We start from the raw sequence: 18,942 nt of genomic DNA on the forward strand, positions 1-18,942 counted from the left end.
GGTGTGCTTTTTAAGGCGGGCAACAAGGGAAGGCCATTTCAAAAACATGTGGGAGTTTTAAAAGCAGAGGAGAGGCCTTCCAGCCTCTGTGGCTTCTGGGCAGTGGAGTTTTAAATGGTGAGCAGATTGGTCACTGTCACGGGGACTTGGGCATTGTGGGATACAGGCTGGAAGACCATTAGGGTTGACATGGGTCATGCAGTCTCTATACTCGTAGAGCACGGTAGGTCAACCATGGCTCTGTGCCATTCAGGGAGGTGTTTTTATTGTGTCACTGTAATTGGGCACTTACATTGGCCAGAGACAAATTTGAATGTAGACACATGCACAAATAGGTTGATGCCAGGTGACTTACATCGACCTAACTTTGTAGTGTAGACCAGGCATCACTGTAGACAAAGGGCGTCATTTTGTCAGCCTGTGTTTCTACAATAGGGCTGTGTGATGGTGCATGTATCCCTCACAGCCACCAAAACGGTTAATATGCATCTGCAAGGCCAATTAACACCCTGGGCTGCATCTGGAGGGACAGCCAGGATTAACTGAGCAGAAAACTCAGCTGGGGAGGAGCAGGGAGAGGACTACAAAGGGAGGAGAGGTGAAGAGCAGAAGAAGGCTGCCAGAGAAATGCCTATCACTCTTGGAACAAAGCTCCTAGACTTAACCTTTTGTGCTAATGAACTGGATAATAGTGAAGATGATAACACTAAGCTAATATACACTGATTGTTGGGAATAAGTGGGCAACAGGTAGGACAAAAACTCAAAAATTCCTCATGTAAGGAGGATAAAGAAGAGGATAAAGGATCTTAGTGAACAGAAAGTCTTAAAAGAAGCCAACATCTACAGCTATGGGAAAATACTCTATCACTGGAAAACCACTACCCCTGAGAGAGGCATGGAATCATATCACAAAATAAACAAAAGGAGAAGAATGATAAATATACAAGCTATAGAAAATCAATCTCTCCTTGAAAAGTGCAGACAAACAGGAAGGAACGGGTAGAGTGGGAACAGCTTTTTGCGTGCCTGCATTCAGACTCAAAAAAGCCATAAGACTAACTAACTTTATCTCTGTCTTTATGGCTATTGCTGGCACTAACTTGGGCCTTAGATGTGTGGCCAGCTGCCGCGGCCAACCTGTCTGATTCCTTATCAGGGCTGCCAGCACTATACAATGGCAAGTTTGACAGCAGAAACTATATCCTTAATGAAATATTACTTCTAAGAACCGAACTGGAGCAACTGGATGTGACCATAGGTCTGGCATGGATCCCAGCACATGTAGGGATAGCTGGTAACAAACCGGCAGACAAAGAGGCAAAACATGCTATTAAGCCTGACCAAATTGACCTTGAGGTGCCCTTAAGCAAACTAGGTTTTAAACACTTAAAAATGAGCTAAGGAAGGAATGGCAAGAATTGCAGGCACATGAAATAAAGGGGGCATGGGGGTAATCCATGAAGTTTGTCCAACAGTTGAAAATGCTGATATAATCCAAGGCCCTGTGAGGAAGAGTGAAGTGGCTCTATTCAAAATTTTAACAGATCATGATGGGTTAAACAATAATCTATTTCTAATAAACAAACATAAGGATGGAGTGAGCAAAAAATGTAAGGTCCAGGAAACCATAAATCATCTCCTATGGAATTGTAAAGACTGTACCAGTAGAGGAGATATTTATATGGAAAAGTCAGAAGAATATAAGGAAAATAGGCTCAATGTTGTTGTTTAAGAAAAAAAAAAGGCTATTCTGCAATTCTTTAAGAATACTGGGAAAGATGACAGATTTTAAGTCATAAACTATCGATGAAGTCCACTGAATGGCAGTCATGGACTCAGGAAGTGAGTCTGCTGTACCACAAAAGCCAAGGAGAAGCAGCAGCAAAGAGTCCTGTGGCACCTTATAGACTAACAGAAGTATTGAAGCATGTTGCTTCCGACGAAGTGAGTATTCACCCACAAAAGCTCATGCTCTAATACGTCTGTTAGTCTATAAGGTGCCACAGGACTCTTTGCTGCTTTTACAGATCCAGACTAACACAGCTACCCCTCTGATACTTAAGGAGAAGAAGGAGGCTGCAGGGAGAGATTCCGCAGTCATTCACTGGGATTAAAGAGAGTGGAGAGAACAGGAGGGTCAAGGAGGAAGCCCGGGGGGAGAATTGGTGAGTAGAGAAGTCTGGCAGGAGGCCAGGAGAGAGACAAAGCAGCCATTGGGAGTGGAGCAGGCTTCAGGGGTAAGCCCTGATAAAAGGGCAGGAACTGGACTTCCAAGGAGAGAGCCTGGGAGGTGTTCAGTGGAGGAACAGCAAAGGGAATTTAAGAGTCATGAAAGGCCAAGCCTAAGGAAGATGGAACTTGGTTTGAGTTTGTACTTTTAGTTTGGGTTTGTTAAGGCATTACAGGGAGGACTCCAAGTCCTAGCCCTGAGTGAATGGTGAACCCAGAAACGTCTGGAAGGAGAATGCCTGAGAAAGGCTGAGTAGGAGGAAGCCCAGGAAGACAGCAGCAAAGAGTTGGATGAAGCAGTTCTCTGTTCCTGGTCATAGGATCTCTGGGCTGGAAAATGTTGTAGTGAGGGCCCAGGTTCCCCTACCAGCCTCTGGTATGGTGATATGTGGCTGGAGAAGGGGACAAGGATGTCAGAGAGCCCTGAGAAAAGAAGGTGAGGCCCATGGGGCCTACAGTCAGAGCCGAAGACCTGATACAAGTTCTTGGAACTTGCTTTGTTGGACTTTTTGTTACCCTCGAAGGAATGGACTTAAATTGAGACCTGTCTGGAAAGCCGCGTTGTGGGAAGCGACAGGCTACCGGAGGACTAGAGATGCTGTGAGCGAGGGGCGCCAAATCGGGAGAGAACCGCTATGCCACACCTGGCCATGAGGAGGCATTCTAGAGGTGAGCCGCCCCTTCACAGGAAGGTTGAACATTTTCCATCAAAACTGGTTTTTGATGGAAAATTGGGATGTCAACAAAATGACATTTTTCACAAAAATTGTCTCCTCCTGCAGAAAATGTGAGCTTTTTGTAAAAAAAATGAAAACTTTAAGGGTTTTGGTTTTTTGATGAAAAGTCAGAATTTCCACACTGGGGGCAGGAAATGGAACCCACTTGCTGACCAGCTCTGTTCTATAATAATGTCAAGGACTTTCATAGGGCTATGCAGCTGCAGATGTCAATGCATTTTACAATGGAAGGGAAGCATCTTAATCCTTATTTGAGCAGATGAGGAAATGTGGCAATTAAGTGATTTGCTCAAGGTTAGACAGAAGTGGCACAAGCTGGTATAGAACCCAGGTCCCCACATGTATCCAGTAGATCATACTGCTTTTATTTTTCACCAGCTCTTAGAATCATGGCATCCCAAGATTGCAAGGGACCTCAGGAGGTCATCTAATCCAACCCCCTGCTCAAAGCAGGACTAATTCCCAGACAGATTTTTGCCCCAGATTCCTAAATGGCCCCCTTATGGATTGAGCTCACAACTCTAGGTTTAAGAGGCTAATGCTCAAACCACTGAGCTATCCCTCAATTCCATGGTGCTATACACCAGCTGAGGGTCTGGCTCTAATCATTTCCTATTCCAGAGCTCACACCTCCTTTTCCACATTAAGAATTGTGCTGTTAAATCCAGTTGTAGACAGCACGGTTGTCAACTGAAGCCTTAGTCAGGGCTCAGCCATCTACAACTCAGTGATTTTAAAAGCAGCAGATGTCAGAGTCCCAGGAGATATAATTTGGCAGAGATAAACTATGATCTGTTAGCTTGAAGACCTTGAAAAAGTTGACAAATGGTTGTACAAATATCTTTCCTCTGTCAGCCCAGCCATTGGTCAAGGGTAGTGACTGCTGAATGATAGGCTGCATGGTGTGTCTTGATCTGTAATCTGATTGGGAAGCAGCCAATTCTTACACACACAGTGATAAGAGGGATTTTCAAATACTCATTTGCAGAGATTTTTGCCAAGAGTGTTCATGGTATTGTCCAGTTCTCTCTGTCCCAGAACAGCCTTTCATCAGCTCTTCTATCAGCCGGTGCCAACGGGAGACAATCTGTATCCATGTGCTCTTCGGGCCAGCTCCTCAGCTGGTGCAAGGAGGCACAGCTCATTTGGCCCAGCTGACATCAATGGAGCTATGACCATTGATACCAGCAGAGGATCTGGACTTTTTGTCTAATAACCCTCCTGCTCCCTCTCCCCCCATACTACTAGGTAAGTGCTGGTGAAAGATGCCAGATGGACAGCCCTGAAACAGACATCCTCTCTTTACCCACACTGAACCTACACTGCAACTGTGCAAGATGTAAGTTCTTTGGGGAAAGGGCCATCATTTTACTCTCTGTGTGTAAGTAACGCCAACAGACCCCAGTCATCTGTTGGGTGAGATCAAACTTGGGATGTCTGGAGCTAAATGCATGAGCCTCTACTGCAAGAGCTAAAAGCCACATTGCTCTTAGCTAAGGCTGTAGAGCAGACTCATTAATCTCTAAATGGCCTTGGTGCCACTAGAGGGGACAGAGCATCACGCCCAAGAGGTGTGTGGATTTAATGTACAGCACCTACCACAATGGGTCTTGCCCCAGTGAGGGCCTCGGGTTACAACCACAGTACAAAAATAAATAGTAATACTAATTCTAATCCCACCCACGCGTCGCCTGAACTGAGGAGCCACCTATAGACATTGGGTCTATGTGGCCCATTAAGCCTTCGGCATCTCTGCTGCAACTCCCAACAAGGGTCAGTTAGGACCAACTGCCATGGTGGTTTTTGCAGTGTCCACTGGACCGAGGTGCTCAACGCATGGCATGTCGCCCACTGTCGCAGCCGTGAACATAAGAACATAAGAATGGCCATACTGGGTCAGACCAAAGGTCCATCCAGCCCAGTATCCTGTCTTCTGACAGTGGCCAATGCCAGGTGCCCCAGAAGGAGTGAACCTAACAGGTAATGATCAAGTGATATCTCTCGTGCGATCCATCTCCACCCTCTGACAAACAGAGGGTAGGGACACCATTCCTTACCCATCCTGGCTAATAGCCATTAATGGACTTAACCTCCATGAATTTATCCAGTTCTCTTTTAAACCCTGTTATAGTCCTAGCCTTCACAACCTCCTCAGGCAAGGGGTTCCACAGGTTGACTGTGCTCTGTGCGAACCAGCTGCCCATTAATTTCATTTGGTGGCCCCTAGTTCTTATATTATGGGAACAAGTAAATAACTTTTCCTTTTTCACGTTCTCCACACCACTCATGATTTTATATACCCTCTATCATATCCCCCCTTAGTCTCTTTTCCAAGCTGAAAAGTCCTAGCCTCTTTAATCTCTCCTTATGTGGGACTCATTCCAAACCCCTAGTCATTTTAGTTGCCCTTTTCTGAACTTTTTCTAATGCCAGGATATCTTTTTTGAGATGAGGAGACCACATCTGTACGCAGTATTCAAGTGTCAAGTTCAAGGTCTCAGTCCTTATCTTCATGGCCCTCAGTGGCCTGGGCCCAGGCATGTACAAGATCACCTGACGCTCTGGGATGTAGGCGCTGCTCAGCAGCTCCGCTCCTCAGGTACATGGAATGTAACTCCCTGTCCGAGGGGGCGGGAGTGTGTGCTTCAGGTTTATAAAGCCCTATGGGCTCCTCAGATGACAGATGCTAGGGAAGTACTAAGTATTTTGGGTTTTTTTATTCAGAGGCAAGATGGGCAATGCAGCCCCATGACTTACAAGTGGAGGGGCTTGAAAGACATAAACAGAAGGTTTGCTATTTCCCACAGCAGGAAAATCAAAAGTGTATTTACACTGCCCCACCTGCCCCGTCGTGAATCCTAACTGGTAGGACTGTACCTTTCCATAGCCAAGGCTAAGATGCTGCCCCAGTGATGATGGGAGGACATGGTTGAGCCTGCCTGCTTTACCTGGGCACCTGTGAACATCAGCATGCGTTGGCATAAAAGACCTTTCATTGATTTACCTTGGACTGTATCACTGGCCTCAATTAAGCAGAATTTGACGAAAGACACGTGCAGCTCAGAGATGGCTCTTGCACCACCTCTCAGAAAACCGGGCTTGTTCCTGGTACCACTGTTCACCTCATGGGAAAACAATAGGGACCCATGTTTGTGCAGTGCTACGTAAGTGCTGGTTTGGGGTATTTGCAGAGTATCTACAATTATGGGGCCAGGTGCAACCCTTGGGCTGTGCATGGGCACGTGTCCAAAAAGCTGAGCTGGGAGGGGACAGGCAGGGTGCAAGTTTTCTGCCCCACTCCCTTCAAGCCTTTGGAGCTCACACAGATTCTCCATTGCCAGAGCCGTGCATGTGGCAAGTCCTAAGATCAAGGGTGTGGTCCATGCATTTTAGCACACACGCCCTCAGATCCAGCTGCCCTTGTATTTTGCACAGGCTACTCTCACTCCTGGGAGACATGACCTGGTTGGAGGACTGTAGCCAAAGGTAGACACGGAGTCGTATTAACGCTGCCTTTGCTGTGCTGAGGTGCCCCCGTATCAACGCTCTGAGGGAAATCCTTCTCCTGCGAAAAACTGAGTACCGGGGCTGTGTGGAGGACCTGTGTGAATGATGGGAACATAGACACCTCCTCCCCAACCCAGTCTGTGGGGCACTCCAGTGTGTGGGCTACAGTAGCATCTGTAGGCCACTGCATCTGTGGACATTGGTCTTGGGCCAGTGATTCTGTCCTGTGCACTACATTAGTCTGCCTACAAGTCCTGCTCCATAGCCCTGCAGAGAGAGTTTCCCTTTGTTGCCTGCCCCAGGTGCAGCAGTAACAGCTTTCCTGCTGCGGGATGGAGCCTGAAGGGGCAGGATCTGGGCATAAATGTCTCTCTTTACTTGTAGCTTTCTAGGTGCTGAGAGAGATCTGGTTGCTGACGCATCAGCCCACAGAGTTTGCTCATTGCTAGTTTAACTGTAGACATCGCATGATTTTTATGGCGGGGATGTTATTTCCCGCCATTGGGGTCAGAAACAAGAGGTCTGATTGTGCGTTAGCTCTGGAGCCAATAAACACAAGCACATGTGGAAAGCAATATTTGGGCTAACCCAGAAACAAAATTAGGTCAATGGGTTATGGAAGAACTACAATTCTGTGAAGTAGCTGTGGAAAAAAGAAAAGCAACACATGCTGGTAAGTGGTTGACTCTGCTCCCCTAGACTTCGGTGATCCTTGTGATTCAGGTCTCATAATGAACTATATCAGTTGAGACCTGCATCCAGCTATTAGAGGCTGGAGTTCTTCCCTGTACCTAGTCTCTCTGCATTTAAAAGGAAAATCTGCTGTGCCAGCCCCACGCTGATTACTCTGAAGGGGACATTTTGAAAGATGCACGGTGTGGATGAAGGAACAGCTAAAGTAAATGGGGTAGGCAGGGGCCATGGATGACTCTCCATTACTAGAGGTGGTATAGTATTTGCTTCAGAAAGCTGGAGGGACCACAGATGGAATGGTGCTAGCTGAGGAAGGGTTGGGGCTGCCAGCCCTAAAAGCTGGTGGGTGAGGAAGTACCACAGGAAGAAAATTATTGGCAGTGTCTTAAAAGCAAAGTCTTCAGAGCACTTCCTTTAAGGTTGGAAATACACATACAGTACAGCATAGTCCTCAGGATTGTGAACCAGGCTGACAGTCCTGGGTGTCCTGGCTTAGCCCTGGGTTCCCTGGGTGGATGACATTGAGGAGGAAGGTAGAGACCACCCAGTGAAGATTATGGCTTTCTCCAGATCCCACCAAGGGAATGAACCTACCAGTTCAGCCACGAGAGCTCCTTGGCCAAAAGTTGCTTCACGGTTCTGTGGCTCAGTTTCTCCCTTGTGGTGGGGGATAACTGTATCTTCCCCACAAGGGTGGTGAGAGGATGGATTTGTCAAGGCCAGTACAGCACTCTGGAGATGTAGGATGTCATCCTGGATTAGCGGGGATTCGTGGGTAATGTCACTCCTGCACATACTGGTTCCATTTCAGCCCATTGTCTGATTGAGAAGGTTTTATATTCTTCACTCAGCTCAGTGAGGTTCTGTGCATCATCTTCATCAGTGAATGCAGGCTCCCCTATGTAGCTTAAAACGATGGTTCCTAGATTGTTAGCTGGGTTTATGCAAAATGCATGTGTCTATCTTGCTCCTTCTATTTACTCTATGGATGCTGGAGTCCCACCAGCATGTTACTGCCAGTCAATGATATCACTGCCTAGCTGATTTAGGGATTCAGAAATATTTTTTTACAGGGACCTGTGTGATTTTTTTCCCCTTCTGCATTTAGCTCTAGGAGCAAGAAGCATGTAATTAAACACAAATCTAAGTTAATATTTAGCACTTGCCCAAACACAAAGTTTATGGAATTCCAACCGAAATGGAGTGAAAAACCACCTGGTGGCCAATAACAATCAAAAGGGGACACATTCTCCTCACAGGTACCCCTGTGCAACATCACTGGAGTCTCTCTCAAGGGGCACTGCAGTCAATGGGGTAGTACTGCTGAAAAGGAAAGGAGAATTTGACTCATGAACTGCAGTTGCAGTCGAACCAAGTAACCGAGTCAGACAATGGGTTCTATAAAGCTGTAATGATTTGATTCCATGTAAACACTTTCAGTTTCTATGCCCATGAACTCACTGGCCTCTCGACAACAGGGTCAGTTGCTGGGCTTGTTTTTGCATTGGGGCTATATGCCCATTAGGAACTGGGCTGAAATCAAGGCAATCCACAAAACCTACCTGAGATTTTGAACTGACGTGGGGTGGATTTTAACCTGTGGCCGACAGGAGAAAGATTCTGTAGCTGACCAGCTCCTGGCAGCTTTTACATGGTGTTTTGGTTGATACAGCTGTACCTACCAGTAATGCTAAGCATGCAGCAATAGCCAGCTGACTGAGCCAATCGGAAAACCTTGTCTCAATAGGGCAGATAAGATGGGAAGCTTAAGATACCGTCCCTTGCCCTTTACCTCCAAAGTAAGCAGAGCAGAGTTAGCTTTACCAATGGAGCGGAGATGCCCATTTGAAAAATCTTCCTTTTGTAATATCCTCCAGGAGCTGTTTAAATCCCATAACCTCCCAGGATTACATCCTGCAGCCCTTTAACCAGCAATTTCTGCATCCAGATACTCAGTTTGGTGGATGCAAATAAAGAAAGATATGAACTGCTCTACCCATTGCATGCACTCAATGTGGGAGCAATGAAACAGTGGAGGAACGGCTGCAAACTTGGCTTGGTAAATTGCCCAGGGGTTATTCGGCCTAGGCTCAAAGACGGAAACACTCATAGGGTGTGGTGAGTCTTGTCCCTTTGCCTAGGAACCAACACTAAGTAGGCACAAGCCGTCTCCCCCACATTTGCTATTTATTATCCTTTGGTCAGTTCAGTTACAAGGGGTTTAAATCAGCCTCTCATTCAGCCAGTCACACAGTGCAGAGAACTTACATACACAGTGCATGCCACTCAGGGCGTCGCACTTCACTCAGAGGTGGGACTGCAGCGTGTGTAGACATACACAAGCTAGCTTGCTAAAAACAGCAGTGAAGCCACAGCAGCACCAGTGGTGACGCAGACCCAGGGTAGCTTGCAGGCAGGCAGAGGGCACTGCTATTTTTAAGCGAGCCAGCTAGGTCAAAGGTGGCATGGTTACATCTACATGTGCTGCAGTCACACCTTCTGAGGGCTGTGTAGACAATACCCGAAGGCTGAATGACTTACCCAACCTCCCACAGGAAGTCTATGGCAGAGCAGAGAATTGAACCGAGGTCTCTACTACGCCAGGTCAGTGTCTTAAACACTGTACTAGCCTCCCTCCTTTGATAGATTTGCCCCCAGAACATAGGTGCTGACTCTGTGGGTGCTCTGAGGCTGGAGCACCCATGGGGAAAATTTGCAGGTGCTCCGCACCCACCAGCAGCCAAGCTCCCCGCTCCTCGCCTCCTTCTTCCCCACTCTGCAGCGCGCCGTGTCCTGCTCCTCCCGCTCCCTCCCAGTGCTTCCCACCCCCCGCCCCACCGCCGAACAGCTGTTTGGCGGTGCTTAGGACTTTCCGAGAGGGAGGGGGAGGAGCAGGGACGCGTGATGCTCAGGGGAGGAGGCGGAGAAGAGGTGGGGCAGGGACTTGGGGTGGAATGGAGGTGGGACGAGGGCAGGGCAGGGGCAGGAAGAGGCGGGGCCAGGGGCGGTTGAGCACCCACAGGGCAGAGGGGAAGTCGGCGCCTATGCCCCAGAACACGTAACCCAGGTTTTACAATGAGCCCATCGCATGCTGGGGCAGGGCTTTGGGAGTTTAGCAAGGGAAATGCAGCCATGATCGCCACAGGTCATAGTTCTGTCCCTTACCGCAGAGCCTCAGTGCCTTGGTTCAAGGAACTCCCAGGAGCATGGGACACAAAACAGGCTGGGTACCTAGCATGGCCTTCTGCAGAGTGAATTAAGGTGAGATGGGAAGGATAACTTCACTGTAAGGGCAGGAGGCACATACAAAACGCTAAAGGCTGAACGATGTCTGCCCATGTGCAGAGGTATTTGGGGAGGGACGTGCAGCGAGTGCATTTGTTCCCTAATACTCCTGCATGGCAAGCATCCATCATGTGGCCTCCTAGGCTCCCAAAAGCACAAGGGGTGAGAAGGAGCAATGCTGTAGAGGACATGGTAGGGGAGTGACTAGGGCTCTAACCACACCGTGGTCACTGGAGTGTGTACACAAGCACACTCGCTCAGTACCCACAACACTGCGATGGGTGCACATATCCCCAGTGCCATTAGAGTCTACATCTACTCTGAGCCTCTTCAAGCAGGACCCTGTCACTCACATGCCTCTTCCTTTTTTGCTTCCCTCTTCTCGGGCTCCAAAAATTCCCTTTGGGTAGCTGCATCCCAAGGAAGCAAGCCCCTGGCTGGGTCATGAGCCAAGTGCACTGTGTAATGTATGGACTAAAACGGACAGAAATCTTTTCTACTTCACTATAGGAAATCCAAAGAACCACCAAAATAATAGCGTCTCAGACTATGAGACAGCATAGCCCTGTCTAACAATGGACCCCAAGCCAAGACAGACCTATTTTCTAAAAGCTTCCATCTACCTCACAGGGACCATATGCAGCCACAGCCACGTATTCATCTTTGGGGCAGCACATCTTTATCTGACTATAGCAATAAAGTTATTGAAAGTGATGTATCATATTATGGGTATTTATATAACGGGGATTATAATTTCATAAATACTATATTATGAAAGGAGGGAGCTTATCAAAATCCCTTCTAAATTTAAGCACAACCACAACTGGTTGTGTTTTTAAATCCAAGTGGCCCTGTTCTCTCTGAAGGCAAAACCATGTTTAACATCATGTTGGCTGCATTTCCCCAGAGAGATTAAGGGCTAGTCTGCACTACTCTCTGGTGAAGACACACTAGGCTGATGGGAGGCCGCTATCCTGTCCGCATAATTACTCCACCTCAGGGCTGGTCTACACTACGGGGGGAAATCGATCTAAGATACGCAACTTCAGCTATGTGAATAACGTAGCTGAAGTCAAAGTATCTTAGATCGAATTACCTACCGTCCTCACGGCCGCGGGATCGATGTCCGCGGCTCCCCATGTCGACTCCGCTACCGCCGTTCGGGTTGGTGGAGTTCCGGAGTCGACAGGAGCTCATTCGGGGATCAATATATCGCGTCTAGATGAGACGCGATATATCGATCCCCGAGAAATCGATTGCTACCCGCCAATACGGCGGGTAGTGAAGACGTAGCCTCAGTGAGAGGCGGGAGCTATGTCGGTTGGACAGTGCTGGTGTGGACAGCACTTTGGTCGATGTAACTTGGGTCACTCAGGGAGGTGGCTTTTTCACACCCCTGAGCGATGTACATTACATTGACTTAAGTGGTAGTGTAGACAAGCTCTACGTGAATTGACCAAGGTAAGAGCCAGGAACTGAACTCTGAGTTCCTGAGTCATGAAGCCGGACTGGTGTGATCACTCTTCACCTCTCTGCCACGTGCCTGAATTTTGGGCTCATCTGGGCTCTTTAGTTACCCAAATATCCATTTTAGGCACCTAAAAGGGCTGATTTGATCATGTAGCTTCAGGATTTAGGCACCCAATTTAGATGCCCAAGTTGGGAGCTGGACTTTGGAAGAAGAAAGAGATGGATGAATGGAGGGAAATGAGAGGCAGAGAGTTGGTGTGGATGGCCCCCAACTATTTTTCTCCCTTCATTTGGGTCTGATCCTGAGAAGTGCTGACTACACATGGCTCACACTGACTTAAGTGTGTATTTCACCTTCCGTACGCTCAGACCTCAAAACATCTTGGAAAACTGATTCGCAAACAAGAAAGAACAAATAAGAATAATCTTCTTCTTGCAAAAAGGGTGATGGGTTCTCTAATGAGGCAGTCAGCTTTAAATCTAGCTCTTTGGAGCAAGGACTGTCTTTTTGTTCTGTATTTGTACAGCGCCTTGCACCATGGGGTGCTGGCCCAGGACTGGGAATCATAGGCACTGCTGTTAATGCAAATGATAAAGAATCATACATTTCACCCAGAGAACCCCAGTCCCAGCAGCAGGGGTTCAGGCCTGACTCACAGGGTCTCCCCTCAGACAGTCACTTGCAGTGACACTTGGAGGATCTCCTACCCAAGCACTGACTTGGGGCTACACCATCACTGGGGATACACCAGGCAGTGAGAGGTAGAGCTGTGCAAATAATTGATTGTTCAGTTCTCAACAATGGAAAAAAATGTTTTGGGTCTGTCAAGACAGCTGGGCCATGGTTGGAGCAGGGGATTGAGCAGGCCCAGACTAGAGCAGGGGCAGGTACAGGCTGGAGCAGGAGTCATCTGTCAGAACTACCAGGCAGCTGGAAATATCCCCTAAAAGGTAGCAACATGGAGCAGACTGGAGTGGCTGCTTCCATTAGGAACACATATACCTGCCTTGGGATCACATGGTTAGGCCCTAGCTAGTGGATTGGCTGGACCGTTAGGACTCACGGGTATTTACCTCAGATGACTCATCGGGCTCTGAACACGCATCACAGGGTCAACTGGAAACAAAACCGTTTTGGGGCAAAATGAAAAAAACAAAACAATTGTTTCGTTTTATGGAGTTTTGACCTGTTTTTGTTTTTTGTTAGAAAAAATAAAATTGAAACGAATTTCTAACCACAAGCTTGTGTCAAATGGAAAACTCAAGATGTTTTAACTTTTTGGGGAATGTTTTTTGCTCTTCTTTTTCAGGTGAAACAGTTCAGCAATACTGACCTGAATTTGCTAAATGGTTCAGTCCACCCAAATGCACATTTTTTTGGCCAGGAAAAGGTTCATTTGAAGAATTTTGAGCAGCTCAGGTGAGAATCCCCTTTGTGCCTCACATGGGCTGTTCCAAGCAGGGGTCCAGGTGGGTAGGGATAAGTGGGACTATTGCCAGGGTATTCCTCACCAGGAGCAAGCAGGTGAGGAGTGGGCGGAGCCTTGGCTCCAGCCCCTCTACTCACTGACTAGAATAATTGAGCCAGTGCAGAGGGTTAATAATTTATCACTGGTGTAGGCTGGCAGCAAATTACTACCCCTCCTCCCAGAGTAAGGGGGACTTAGGGGAGGAACTGAGACCCAGTGCCTCCTGGGGCTGCTCCTGGAATGGGGCAACTTATATGTGACCCTTAGCTCAGGGCTGTGTTGAAAGGCAGAATGAAGCCCTTGGCTTGTGAGCTGGCCTGCCAAGAACGCATCCTGAGGGGGTACAATCAGCTGGCTATTCAGAAGGAGCCATGTGATTAATAACTGTGGCACATTTCAGGATTTTTTGCTCCTTTGGTTTTCATTGCTTTCTGGACTCCTTCCTAGAAAATGCTCTTTTGCAAATGTCTTCAAACATGGGCTGCTGTTGCAAATGAAACAGGATCTATTGGGTTTTCTAAACTACCTCACTGATGGGTTTGTTCTTCTCCCATTCAATCACTAATTCACTGATAAAGAAACATCCCTTCTCATCTGCGTATTTGATCTAATCACAACTCAGCGCTGCACGTCCGTAGTGCCTTCCATCGGAGGATCCCAACGCTCTTAGCAGCATTAATGAAACAACCTGGTGGGGAGGTGGGTTATCAACCTCATTTTGCAAGTGGGGAAACTGAGGATCTGCCCAAGGTCACACAGCGAGTGAGTGCCAGAGTGGGAAACAGACTCCACATCCTCTAACTCCCGGTGCACCGTGTTAATCCCAAGACCAGCCATTCTCCCTCAAGTGATACGGGAAATATTTTTATAGCCCAGTGGTTCCAAACTTTTTACTAAGGCAACCCAGCAGCTGCAATTTGTCATTTTTGGGGACCCACCATGATACGTATAGAGCACCTGTGTGTGTGTGTGTGTGTGCGTCTGTGTCTCTAAAATAATATTTACTATTTTTAATTTTTAAAAATATTTGAACACGACAGAAAAAAGTAAACCACAAAATTGCATGCTTTTCACATGGCTAGCTCCCCTCCCCAGCACCCTGCTTCCCCCTCCCCTCCTCTCTCTGCCCCTCCCCACTGCCCTGATCCCCCCCTCCCATCCCTTCCCCTTCCATCCCCTCCTCAGCTTGGCTTGGCCTCCAAGCCCCCTGCTCAGGTCCCCCCAGGCGCCCCTTCCTCTCAGTCTACCAGCCCTGCCCCCTCCGTGGACAGAGAACAGTAACAGGGCTCCTGCTACACCCCCGTAGTTTGAGGTCCTCACTCCTTTCAGTGAGAGTGGAAGACAGGCTACCCCAAAACAACAGCCAACCCAGAACAGCCCCGCAGGCTGCCTGTCTCTGTGCTGGGAGACAGTTTGCCTCTCACAGTTCCTTTCAGGTGAGGGGCGCCAAAGACAGAGACCAAACAGCACAGAGTCCCCTCTCAGCAAGTCTTCCCCTGTGTCAAGGTGCGGAGAGCACCCCTCTTGCCACCACTGCTCCCCTCCTTGGCCCTGTGGGATTGCCAGGCCAAACCTGAATGGTGCTGTGACCCTGTGCACCCGGCCACGACACCACTCAGTTTGGGAACCCTCTCAAATGGGGGGGCCTGGGACAAACTGTCCTCCCTAGGCAGCCCTGGCAGGGGAGAGCATTTCTGGGGCACACAAAGGGTGCGGAGTAGTGACGTGTGACCCATCTAGACCCTTCCCACGACCCTCTGGTGGGGCAGGACCCAGCGTTTGAGAAACACAGGACTAGACACGGATTTAGTGGGAATGGGGATGAAAATTCCATTTGGCATGACAGGATTGTTGTATATAGGTGCAATTCCAGTGTCCAGGTTTCAATGTGTCAGTTGCTGCCCAGGTTTATTTATTTTATGGCACGTACAAATTGGGATCTCTAACTCTTTGCTAGGGTTTCTTCCCTTCCTCCCCCCTTTCTTTCTCTTTCTTTCTTTCCATCAGAATGAGTTACATAAATATTGACAACATTTCAAGTGCCGTACAACTGGATTCAGCTGCTAGAATCTCTCCCCAGCAATATATTATTCTGGAGTGTCAGGGTCACAGACAGTTCTAGGCTGTGGATGCCTCTTTGCAGGAAAAAGCAGGAAAAAACTGGCAGGGAGTGGAAACTAGTGGCAAGCAGATTAGAAACATAGCCTGCTATTTATAGACTAGCAGCAGAATTGTCAGTGACTGCCCCTGCGGTGCATCACAAACCGTTTAACCTTTTCAAGTCCTGACCACAAAAGAGTGGTAAATGGAGAGAAAAGGAAAACAAACCCACAAGACATACAACATCAGAAATACACAGGCATTTCTCTGTAGCATTAGTGAGTCATGCAGCTGTGGAGTAGATGGGCAACAGATGCAATTACTGTCTCCATGACACACGCACACACTGGGCAGGGATTAGAACCCTTTGTGTTTCAGCCCATTTCCTTTAGCTGTCACTAGTAGTAGGTCCCATAACTGCTCTGTGGCCTCAGATACCAGGAGGTAACATCGCACATTCAAAGCCGATGAATTCTATTGTGGTCGGAGCCTGGAGATGGAAGTCGAGTTCTGGGCTCCATTCCCAGCACTGCTGCAGGACCTGGGGCAAGTCACTGGTCTTCTGCATCTCAGTTTGCACTGGTAGATCATCAATGCAGGGGCATTGTATAGAGGAACTTTTGGACTGAGGAAATCAGCAGACATGGCACTTAAAACATTCCCCATTAAACACAAAATTGCCCCGGGGTCTACTGGGATTGTGGAGTAAATTGGGCTCTGGACCCTTTCACCTCTCTCTTGCCATCTCAACTCCAGCGCAGGTTGGTGACTAAAAGTGGTTGCAGGCTAGATTGTTTAGTATGCTATGGGGGATGAGTTTCCTGGTCTCAGCCCCATTCTCAATCTGCATCACTAAAGCCATTGCCACCACACCTGGTAGCATCCTTGTTGGCCAGCTCAGTGAAGCCAAGGTTGGAATGATCCAGGGAAACTGAACTAATGCCATCCGTACCTTGTGTCAGGTTGAGGCATCTCAGCAGGTGGGGCTGAGATAGGGTGACCAGACAGCAAATGTGAAAAATCAGGACAGTGGGTGGGGTGGTAATAGGAACCTATATAAGAAAAAGACCCAAAAATCGGGACTGTCCCTATAAAATCAGGACATCTGGTCACCCTAGGCTGAGAAGTTTTCACTGCTGTCGCTGCTTTGTTAATAAGCAGAGACCACACAGTCTCCAGGCCTGCAAGCTGGCTTCTGTCAGCAGCTACCTGCTGAATTCACACAGCCCTTTTTTCCGACCTGTTTGCTCCCTTTCCAAGACGTAGTAGCTGTGTTTTCAAACAAGAGCTCCCTTGGGCCCCTCTCCTCTTTCAGCACCCCATGAGTGAAATCATGCCCTCATCAAACACGGTAATTCACGGTGAGTCAAAGCTGCAAGTGCCTTGTTCCCCCCATGCCTTCCAAGCCAGGACAGCTCATCCCCAACGCGCAAAACACTGCAAAACTATGGCAGCAAAACACAAACCACCATCATCAGGGAACTGGAAGAGGCAGCACAGTGGCACTGGTAGTGTACAGTGGCAAGTCCACATGGCAAGTCAGCACATGGCAGGCTAGTGTGCTGCAGAGTCACTCCCCAACTTGCCATTCACTAATGCACCATGTAGACAAGCCCTGAGGCCATAAGTATCACAATCATTAGCACTAGGGTGACCAGATCACCCAGGTCAAATATCGGGACGCGGGGGGGCGGGGCGGGGGCAGAGGGGGAAAAAATGGCGGCAGAGCAAAAAAAAAAAAAAAAATCCCCCACCCCCGATTCCTCCTCCCTCCGCAAGCGCTGGAGGGAGGCCCGGGAGACTCAGGGGAGCACGGGGCCGGGGTGAGTGTGAGTCCAGCCTGGCCCCGAGCAGGCAGGACTCAGGCGCGGTATCTGGAGGGAGAGTACGGGGTGGCCTGCGGGGCCAGGCAGCGGCTGTTCTCCCCACCTGGGCAGCAGGACTCGGGAGCAGCCGCTGCTGCAGCTCCCACTGCCGCGGGGGGAGGAAGCGGCCGCTGGCCAAGCTCGGCAGCTGCGGCTCTGGCGCCCACGAACCCCCCGAGCCCGGGCCTGCTGCGGGGACCCAGCACGCACGCTGCGCATTCCCAGCCCCTGGCCACTCGCGTCTGGGCTGGCTGCCCAGCTGGTGCAATCCTGCGGGTGGCCTCGGAGTGGGGGCAGCAGGCCCCAGCCCCCCGCTCGGGTCCTGCAGGCTGGGACTGGGCTGCCGATGCCTCCGCCACAGGATTGCACCAGCTGGGCAGCCAGCCCAGACGCGACTGGCCAGGGGCTGAGCGCAGTGTGCGCGCTGCCCCGCAGCAGGCCCGGGCTCGGGAGGTTCGGGCCCGGGCACCAAAGCCGCAGCCGCCGAACGCCACGTGCTTGGCCACTTCCTCCCCCCGCAGCAGTGGGAGCTGCAGCAGCGGCTGCTCCCGAGTCCCCTGCCCAGGTGGGGAGAACAGCCGCCACCTAGCCCCACGGGCCGCCCCCCTACTCTCCCTCCAGGTACCGCGCCCGAGTCCTGCCTGCTCGGGGCCAGGCCAGACTCACACTCACCCCGGCCCCGCACTCCCCTGAGTCTCCTGGGCATGGCATGCTTGGAAAGAGGCGGGGATTTGGGGTGGGAGACAATGGGGCAGTGAGGGGGCGGGGTGGGGGCGAGGATTTGGGGAAGGATCCAATGGGGGAAGGAGGGGGCGGAGTCGGGGCAGAGGAGGGCGCGAGCCCTTCGGGCTCCGGAGCCTTTGCTTGTTTGTCCAGTGTCCCGACCTAACATTGGTCGGGACGCGGGACAAACAAGCAAATATCAGGACAGTCCCGATAAAATCGGGACGTCTGGTCACCCTAATTAGCACATTCATCCTTACAACACCCCTGTGACATGGGGCAGAGCTCTTAGCCCCATTTTGCAGATGGAGAACTGAGGCACAGAGAGAATAAGCAACTTGCCCAAGGTCCTGCAGGAAGCCTGGGGAAGAACAGAAAACTGAATGGAGGTCCCAGCCTCATGCCCTAGCCACCAGAAGCCCCTTCCTTTCATAGGCATATGACGGTGATGAGCTTGGCTTAAATCCTGAGGAGAGTAGATTGGTGCTAGGACAGAGGGAAGAGCGTGCCTATAAATCCAGTTGAAATCCATCGGGATTGCAGTGATGGTGTCAGTACGTCTCCCCGCTGTAGCCAGTGAATGACATTAGTGACGTGCTGCGGTGGTTATTTATGTACTAATGCAGGACATCACGTGGGGATGAATGCCCAGCTGGGAGGAGTCGATGGTTTGTGGCACAGCCGAGGAATCCCCACGGGTCATTAATGGGCCCCTAACTAATGGGTAACTGCTAGTGAAGGCCAGGGGCTGGACTCATATACCTTTTGGGGTCCCTTCCAGCCCTATAAGATAGGTACATCTCCATATATAAAAGAATGGGTGCTGCCTGGGGGGTGGGTGCCACACACCTTTTCAAGGCCA

The 18,942-nt window shown here is 49.6% G+C and overlaps 1 long non-coding RNA gene across 2 annotated transcripts in view; it reads left to right on the top strand.

Moving 5' to 3' along the window:
- The first annotated feature begins 2,222 nt into the window (after window positions 1-2,222).
- LOC123378222 overlaps window positions 2,223-18,942 on the top strand; it is a 41,470-nt gene continuing 24,750 nt past the window's right edge. The window contains exons 1-2 of one of the 2 annotated variants that reach the window (XR_006582515.1): window positions 2,223-2,900; window positions 13,234-13,343. This is a non-coding gene — a long non-coding RNA (uncharacterized LOC123378222). The remainder of the gene's footprint in view (window positions 2,901-13,233; window positions 13,344-18,942) is intronic. The other variant, XR_006582516.1, reaches the window with a different exon arrangement.

This window comes from Mauremys mutica, chromosome 10 (genome assembly GCF_020497125.1).
Source record: "Mauremys mutica isolate MM-2020 ecotype Southern chromosome 10, ASM2049712v1, whole genome shotgun sequence".
Lineage (NCBI taxonomy): Eukaryota > Metazoa > Chordata > Testudines > Geoemydidae > Mauremys > Mauremys mutica.